Raw genomic sequence first — 8,439 nt, 5'->3', positions numbered from 1 at the left:
TAAGTGTCATCCCCTCAGGGCAAAAAAACAGACCAGAAGAAGGCCTCTCTTACCCTCCTCCTTCCTCCCCCTCAAACATACTTCTGGGTTCTGTTCATCAGCTAGATCACAGTCTGATCTTTATCCAGAACCTTTGCACATGGGGCCCTTACTACATGCTGAGGCCAAGAGAACTCTGGGTCAGTTGCTGGAGACTTGTAATTTAGTCCTAACTGGCCCCCAATAGGTAATGTATGCTGGGCAAGGTCTAATATACTCTCTGGGTCTCAGTGACATCATCTGTCTTTGCCTATGTTGTTTGTTCGGAGTTTTAAGGATACGGTGTAGACATCTCAGATTTTAGCTACTAAAAACTATCAGTTCCAAACAAGAATCCTGAGGCTTCCCCTTAGGGCCACAGAGAGGCTGCCAGTAGCAGTAGAAGCCAGTGCTTCCTAACGTATGTTCAGTAGGAGAGAGTGTACTTCTGTTCCAGCATTCCAGGCCAGAGCCCTCAAGTCACCCAATGACTATGGCCAGAAGAATGGAAAGTGTCGATGAGAGTACATCCTTGGAGCAGGGGTGGTGTCGCCTTCTCCATTCAGTGTGTATGTAACTGAAATCTCAATACATTTATTGGGATGGAGGACAGTGCTGAGTAGGTATTCAACAATGCTTTGGACTGGTGCGGTGGCTCACGCCTCTAATCCCAGCACTCTGGGAGGCTGAGGTGTGCAGATCACCTGAGGTCAGGAGTTGGAGACCAGCCTGACCAACGTGGTGAAACCCCGTCTCTACTAAAAATACAAAATTAGCCAGGCGTGATGGACACCTGTAATCCCAGCTATTTGGGAGGCTGAGACAGGAGAATCGCTTGAACCTGGGAGGCGGAGGTTGCAGTGAGCCGAGATTGCACCACTACACTCCAGCCTGGGCAACAAGAGTGAAATTCTGTCTCAAAAAATAAATAAATAAATAAATAAAAAACAATGTCTTGTGAGTAACTGGCACAGTGCAGGACACATCGCATAGCTGATGTTAGCCATTGCTATTGGCAGGAAAGATAACACGTTGTGGGAGAATCAGCCTGGCCCCAAGTCATTCTCTCAGGTCCCTAGTCTGCCACTAACTACTATCTTAGTGATTTCAGACAAATTATGGAAATTATACAATTTTAGAAGTGGAAGAGTTCTTAGAGGTCACAGGGCTCAATCCTTCATTGGAAAGACTTGGAAACTGACACCCAGAGCCAACAGTCTGAGTCTCAGTTTCTCCCTTTGTGAAGTGAGGCTAATGATACTGGTCATGTCTACCCTTGATGTTATGACAAGGATCAAATGAGGTACTGTTTATGTATAAGGCTTGGAAATGCTATTCTTTTTTTTTTTTTTTTTTTTTTTTTTGAGACGGAGTCTCGCTCTTGCTGCCCAGGCTGGAGTACAGTGGTGCGATCTCGGCTCACTGCATGCAGTCTCCACCTCCCAGGTTCAAGCGATTCCCCTGCCCCAGCCTCCCAAGTAGCTGGGATTACAGGCATCCACCACGCCTGGCTAATTTTTATATTTATAGTAGAGATGGGGTTTCACCATGTTGGCCAGGCTGGTCCTGAACTCCTGACCTCAGATGATCCACCCGCCTCGGCCTCCCAAAGTACTGGGATTACAGGCGTGAGCCACTGCACCTTCCTGGAAATGCTATTCTTATGGGAAGCATTTTATTTGTGTTATTATTAATGTAGTAATTATGCCTCATTAAGGAGAGAAATGGAGAGTGCCTTCAAAGGATAAGCTTACTTGGTTCAAAATGAATAGTGGCACTTGAGAAAGAGTGTGTGGTGTGTGTGTGTGAGAAAGAGTGTGTGGTGTTCGTGTTCTTGTTAAGATGGGGAAGGTATAGTTGAGACATGGCCCTTCGTGTACCATTAAGGAGTGGCATAGGGAATTGTTCTTAGGATGAAAGAGATTGGTGTGGTAGTTGGCTGTAAATTGAAGTTGTCTCTCCTTGACTGACATTTGAGGAGAGTTGCTGACCTAGTGGGGCAAATCAAGTACTAGGAGGAGGCAACCTGTTAGAGAGAAATCACATTAGGCCATTCTTTGCCTTGCTATAAAGAAATACCTGAGACTGGGTAATTTATAAAGAAAAGAGGTTTAGGCTGGGCACAGTGGCTAATGCCTGTAATCCCCAGCACTTTGGGAAGCTGAGATGGGAAGATCATCTGAGGTCAGGAGTTTGAGACCAGCCTGGCCAACATGGTGAAACCCTGTCTCTACTAAAAATACAAAAATTAGCTGGGCGTGGTGCTGCATGCCTGTGGTTCCAGCTACTCGGGAAGCTGAGGCAGGAGAATCGCTTGAACGTGGGAGGCAGAGGTTGCAGTGAGCTGAGATCATGCCAGTGCAATTCAGCCTGGGCAACAGAAGGAGATTCTGTTTCAAAAAAAAAAAAAGAAAAAAATACAGTCATGGTGGTGGGCGCCTGTAATCCCAGGAGAATCGCTTTAACCTGGGAGGCGGAGGCTGCAGTGAGCCAAGGTTGCACCACTGCGCTCCAACCTGGGCGACAGAGTGAGACTGTCTTAAAAAAAAAGAAAAGGCCGGGTGCGGTGGCTCATGCCTGTAATCCCAGCACTTTGGGAGGCCGAGGAGGGCGGACCATGAGGTCAGGAGATCGAGACCATCCTGGCTAACACGGTGAAACCCCGTCTCTACTAAAAATACAAAAAATTAGCCGGGCGAGGTGGCGGGCGCCTGTAGTCCCAGCTATGCGGGAGGCTGAGGCAGAAGAATGGCGTGAACCCTGGGGGGCGGAGCCTGCAGTGAGCCAAGATCACGCCACTGCATTCCAGCCTGGGTGACAGCGGGACTCCGTCTCAAAAAAAAAAAAAAAAAGAGGTTTAATTGACTTACAGTTCTGCAGGCTGTACAGGAATCATGACACCAGCATCTGCCTGGCTTCTGGGGAGGCCTCAGGGAGCTTTTACTCATAGTGGAGGGAGAAGCTATATAGCAGGGGTGGGGGACATGTCACACACTTTACAACAACCCGATCTTGTGAGAACGCACTGGCTATCCAAGCCATGAGGGATCCACCCCTAGACCCAAACATCTCCCACCAGACCCCACCTCCAACCCTAGGGGTTACATTTCAACATGAGATTTGGGCAGGGACAAATATCCAAACTATATCAGTCATCTTTTTTTATATTTTTAATTTTAAATTTTTTTTTTTTTTTTTTTTTCCTGAGACAAGGTCTTAATCCGTCGCCCAGGCTGGAGCACAGTGGTGCTATCTTGGATCACTGCAACCTCCACCTCCTGGGCTCAAGCGATCCTCCCACCTCAGCCTCCTGAGTAGATGGGACCACAGGCTTGCACCACCACACCCGGCTAAATCAGTAATTTTATGTTAATATTTTACCATCTTGTGTTGGTTCAGGTCCTTTGAAAAATGGATGCCAAGAAGATTGTCATACAAGAGATTTATGAAAGAAACACTGATGAGGGGAAAAAAGTGGAGAAAGTTGGAAGAATGAGGAATATATATGTTTATTTATTTATTTATTTTGAGACAGAGTCTTGCTCTGTCACCCAGGTTGGAGTGCAGTGGTGAGATCTCAGCTCACTGCAACCTCTGCCTCCTGGCTTCAAGCGATTCTCCTGTCTCAGCCTCCTGAGTAGCTGGGATTACAGGTGTGTGCCACCACGCCTGGCTAACATTTGTATTTTTAGTAGAGATGGGGTTTCACCATGTTGGCCAGGCTGATCTCAACCTCCTGACCTCAGGTGAGCCGCCTGAGTTCACGCCATTCTTCTGCCTCAGCCTCCCGCGTAGCTGGGACTGCAGGCGCCCACCACCTCCTTAGCCTCCCAAAGTGCTGGGATTACAGGTGTGAGCCACCTCGCCTGGCCAGAATGAGGAAATTTGACCCCCTAGAAAGAAAAGAGAACAGAGTAAGTGGGAGGGTCCCAGACTGCGGTGCAGCTCTCAGATGATTTTGGCCATACTGACCCAAGTCCCCATTAGAATCTGGCAGGAAGTGACCTTATTATCCCGTAGTCGCTGTCTGGGCGTAGCCCTCAGGAAGCACGGTCTTATTGTAAATGTGCTGGTAGATTCAGAGGACGGCAGTTGAGGTTCTCAGTCAATTACACCTGCAGCAGGAGATCCGAGTGGGGTCTTTTCACAGTTGTCGTCATCATCCCACCAGTTTCAAAACAGCTCCATTCATTCACTGAGGGGCTGACCATCCAGGATGTTCCTGTGGCGGTGGCACACAGAAGCACGCGACCCTTGTCTTCTCCAGGCATCTTCCATGTAATTTTTCTTTTTCTTTTTTGAGACGGAGTCTCGCTCTGTCGCCCAGGCTGGAGTGCAGTGGCGTGATCTCGGCTCACTGCAAGCTCTGCCTCCCGGGTTCATACCATTCTCCTGCCTCAGCCTCCCTAGTAGCTGGGACTACAGGTGCCCGCCGTCAAGCCCGGCTAATTTTTTGTATTTTTAGTAGAGATGGGGTTTCACCGTGTTAGCCAGGATGATCTTGATCTCCTGACCTTGTGATCTGCCCACCTCAGCTTCCCATAGTGCTGGGATTACAGGCGTGAGCCACCGTGCCCGGCATAATTTTTCGTATTTCAAAATGGCGAGTTTGTCTGATCGAGACTCCTTGCCTGCTGACCAAGTTGAATTCTGGTTGCTGGGTAATTCTTTACAAGGGTTGGCACTTAATAAATGTTCAAATTGTTCGAACAGTAAACCCAAGTGCACCCTTGGGTTTATTGACTTGAAATGTAAATAGTTACACTTACTTCCAGAACTCCACTGTTTCTATGCAGAATGAGAGGAGATGTTTAGCTTTCAACACTCTCAGAAGCTCATCATTTGGATAAGTCCCCCGCCAAAAAAGTTCACGAGTATTCATAGATAAAAGAAGAAAATTTTATTAAAAGCTGAAGTACTCAGTAGAGAAAAAAAAAATGAAAGAAGAGAAATTTAAGAAAATCCAGGGCTGGGCATGGTGGTGCACACCTGTAATCCCAGCAATTCAGGAGGCCAACGCAGGCAGATTACTTGAGGTCAGGAGTTCGAGACCAACCTGCCCAACACAGCGAAACACCATCTCTACTAAAAATACAAAAATTGGCTGGGCATGGTGGCACCCACTTGTAGTCACAGCTACTTGGGAGGCTGAGGCAGGAGAATCACTTGAACCCAGGAGGCAGAGGTTGCAGTGAGCCGAGATGGTGCCACTGCACTCCAGCCTGGGCAACAGAGTGTGACTCTGTCTCAAAAAAAAAAAAGAACATCAGATTTTATAGATTGTATCCTTGTTGTAAGATGTTGAACATCTAAATTAAGACTTTAAATTTCAGGCCAGGCACGGTGGCTCACGCCTGTAATCCCAGCACTTTGGGAGACTGAGGTGGGTGGATCACCTGAGGTTGGGAGTTTAAGACCAGCCTGACCAACATGGAGAAACCCCAACTCTACTTAAAAAAAAAAAAAAAAAATTTAGTTGAGCATGGTGGCACATGCTTGTAATCCCAACTACTTGGGAGGCTAAGGGGCTAAGGCAAGAGAATTGCTTGAACCTGGGAGGCAGAGGTTGTGGTGAGCCGAGATCATGCGATTGCACTCCAGCCTGGGCAACAAGAGCAAAACTCTGTCTCAAAAAAAAAAAAAAAAAAAAAAAAAAGACTTTAAATTTCAGTAACATATGGGTATATTTTGAAATGTTTTCTATTTAATTTTAGGAATTAAGGCAAGTATAGACTCTTCTCAAAATCTAACATAGAAAATATCACAAGTAGTTTTGGAAGCTATTTTCACCTGAAACAAAATTTCAATCTTGGTTCATAGATTGTTATGCCTTTTGTAAATAAAACTACACTAGCCTGGCACATGGCTCACGCCTGTAATCCCAGCAGGCCGAGGCAGGTGGATCGTCTGAGGTCAAGAGTTTGAGACCAGTCTGGCCAACATGATGAAACCCCGTCACTACAAAAAATGCAAAAAAAAAAATATATATATATATATGTATATGTATATATATGTAAGCTGAGTGTGGTGGCACGCACCTGTAAACCCAGCTACTTGGGAGGCTGAGGCAGGAGAATCGCTTGAACCCGGGAGGTGGAGGCTGCAGTGAGCTGAGATTGTGCCACTTTACTCCAGCCTAGGTGACAGAGGAAGACTCCGTCTCAAAAAAACCAAACAACAACAACAACAACAACAAAAAGAAACCTACAGTAATAAAATTGAAATAGAAGGAGGTTTGCAATCAAAATGACTGACTAGGAATGAAATATGAAACATAATATTTTGCATCTGCATAGGGAAGTCTGAGAGTGGCCGATCTTTTTCTCTTCTGTAGGGAAAATACTAGTCCAGAACTTGGGGTGCCTGCCAAGAGGGGAGCAGCCACAGTAGGAAGGGGGGCTCTGGAATGCTAGGGTTCTGGAGTCTGTGGACACAGGAGGCAGAGGACATGTGTTACGATGTTTTAAGAAATGAATGTTGATCTGGATATGAAAATATTTTTCAGCCGGGCGCAGTGGCTCACGTCTGTAATCCCAGTACTTTGGGAGGCTGAGGTTAGAAGCCTTTGGGATCATGAGGTTAGAAGATCGAGACCATCCTGGCTAACACGATGAAACCCCGTCTCTACTAAAAATACAAAAAGTTAGCTGGGCGTGGTGGCGGAGGCCTGTAATCCCAGTTACTCAGGAGGCTGAGGCAGGAAAATGGCATGAACCTGGGAGACGGAGCTTGCAGTGAGCCGAGGTCGTGCCTCTGCACTCTAGCCTGGGTGACAGAGAGAGACTCCATCTAAAAAATATATATATATTTTTTTCACTATAGAGAGGCATATGTCCCCTGAACTTGCTGGGATCCGCCTTTCCTTGCTGATGCATTCTGTGAGTTAGAAGAAAACTTCCAAAGAGCCATTTTTTCCACCCTGTCTACTGTATAAAATTGCTTCCCAAACGTGCTGCGTTGCAGAAGATTACCATTGTTTTGCTAACCAGCGTCTGGTCTTTCTTATGTGGCGCTGCAATTACTAGTGTCAAACCCTGTTGGTAATACCCAGAGGACAGTGTCTGAAGTCCTTATTCAATATTCACATTTGGCCGGGTGTGGTGGCTCACACCTGTAATCCCAGCACTTTGGGAAGCAGAGGCAGGCGGATCACTTGAGGTCAGGAGTTCAAGACCAGCCTGGCCAACATGGTGAAACCCCATCTCTACTAAAAATACAAAAATTAGCCAGGCGTGGTGGCGGGTGCCTGTAATCTCACCTACTTGGGAGGCTGAGACAGGAGAATCACTTGAACCCGGGAGGCAGAGGTTGCAGTGAGCCAAGATTGTGCCACTGTACTCTAGCCTGGGGGAAAGAGCGACTCTGTCTCAAAAAAAAAAAAAAAAAAAAAAAGAAAAAATTCACATTTGTAGAGAGTTTAAATTCTTTTTTGATACAGAGTCTCGCTCTGTTGCCCAGTCTGGAGTGCAGTGGCAGGGTCTTGGCTCACTGCAACCTCTGCCTCCCAGGCTCAAGCCATTCTCCTGCTTTAGCCTCCCGAGTAGCTGGGATTACAGGCACCCACCAAAACGCCTGGACAATTTTTGTATTTTTATTAGATACAGGGTCTCACCATGTTGTCCAGGCTGATCTGAAACTCCTGACCTCAGGTGATCTGCCTGCCTCGGCCTCCCAAAGTGCTGGGATTACAGGCATGAGCCACTACGCCCGGCGGAGAGTTTAAATTCTTAAGTCCTACACTTAAATGTGTGGGAAGTATTCGTGCTTTGCATTTATAACTAAATCATCTCAGTATTTCTATTTCTAGCCCCCCCTTTCTGCCTGATGGTAAAATACTTAATCTAGTCAATTCCAGGTAAACTTTGGCCTTTTATGATTTTTCCTGATCAGGCCAAACCTCAACCAAGTCCATTCTTGATCTCCTCCTTCACTTCCTTCTCTCATTCACCCCACAATTAGCCTCCAGTCCACGGGCTGATGCAGCATCTTGGTGTCCTGTGGTCTGAGCTCATTTTCTGTCTTTCTCAAGCCTCGGCTAAAGTTTACAATCCTACCTTTTCTCATGACCTTGAAATGCCCTAGGGTTCAGGGGCTTCATGGTTGCTGCTTCATGGGGGACCCTGGCTGTTCTCTGAGGCTGCTGGGCACCGCGAACATCCCATCAACTACCCGGGGCGCATCTCCGCCCGAGGCCTCAGCCATTCCTGCTCTACAGCTCCGCTGTCCTGTTGGCACAGGGAACTCCTCAGGGCCCCAGGATTCCAGATTGGAAGCAGAGAATCTCCTCTGTTCTCAGACCCCCAAACTTTGCTGCGGATTCTAATTGTCCTTTCCCCCATCTCACTCCTTGGAACCCACTGGGAAGCGAGTAGAATCCCTCTCAGAGATTCTACCACCATCTCCCTCATTCTTATGCTAACC

This window comes from Nomascus leucogenys, chromosome 13, assembly GCF_006542625.1.
Source record: "Nomascus leucogenys isolate Asia chromosome 13, Asia_NLE_v1, whole genome shotgun sequence".
Taxonomy (NCBI): Eukaryota; Metazoa; Chordata; class Mammalia; order Primates; family Hylobatidae; genus Nomascus; species Nomascus leucogenys.
Note: the sequence above shows the minus strand (reverse complement) of the source record.